Source organism: Octopus bimaculoides, chromosome 13, assembly GCF_001194135.2.
Source record: "Octopus bimaculoides isolate UCB-OBI-ISO-001 chromosome 13, ASM119413v2, whole genome shotgun sequence".
Classification (NCBI taxonomy): Eukaryota; Metazoa; Mollusca; class Cephalopoda; order Octopoda; family Octopodidae; genus Octopus; species Octopus bimaculoides.
The window spans coordinates 54,574,947-54,575,655 of record NC_068993.1 but is presented as its reverse complement, the minus strand read 5'-3'; the positions used below and the strand labels follow the sequence as shown (position 1 = coordinate 54,575,655).

At 42.2% G+C, this 709-nt stretch overlaps 1 protein-coding gene and 1 long non-coding RNA gene across 4 annotated transcripts in view; one reads left to right on the top strand and one right to left on the bottom strand.

Moving 5' to 3' along the window:
* The window catches only part of LOC106867546 (proton channel OtopLc), a 186,402-nt gene that overhangs the window by 25,742 nt on the left and 159,951 nt on the right, over window positions 1-709 (top strand). The gene's annotated exons all lie outside the window — the stretch shown is intronic.
* Window positions 1-709, bottom strand: part of LOC128249300 (uncharacterized) — a 150,286-nt gene that overhangs the window by 137,761 nt on the left and 11,816 nt on the right. The window lies entirely within an intron of this gene.

Sequence of the window (709 nt, the reverse complement as noted above, 5' to 3'; positions counted from 1 at the left end):
TAAGCCTAATAATTATTATATCGGTCTCTTTTTGCCGAACCGCTAAGTTACTCCAGCATCGATTGTCAAGCGATGTTGGCGGCACAAACACACACATACATATATATATATATATATATATTTATATATTTATTGCACCTAAACTTTAATAACGAAATCTTATATGGACCCCTGAGGTCATGTGGACCCCCAAAGGTCATGTGGACACCCGAAGGGTCATGTGGACCCCCAAAGGTTATGTGGACCTCCGAAAGGTCATGTGGACCTCCAAAGGTCATGTGGACCTCCAAAGGTCATGTGAACCCCCTAAAGTCATGCGGACCCCCCAAAGGTCATGTGGACCCTTAAGGTCATGTGAACCTCCGAAGGGTCATGTGGACCCCGAAGGGTCATACGGACCCCGGTTGAGAACCACTTGGCAAGGCCTAAAGAAACGGGGTATGCGCAATATTTAGAAGTCGTGTATGGGAACAGGCCCAGGACGCTGGAAGCTGAGATAAACCCAATGAATAATTTGCTGGAATCTGGGATGGGGCCGATGTATAACAATCCCATCCCTTTTAGAGATTATCTAACGATGTGGATGGAAGAAGAGGCGAGGAAGAAGAAAACTAATATCTAAATATGTAATCTCTTTTAACAGATTAAAAATTCATCAGGTTCTTTTTACGCTTATTTGGGTTTTTTTTTTTTTTTTTTTTTTTTTTTT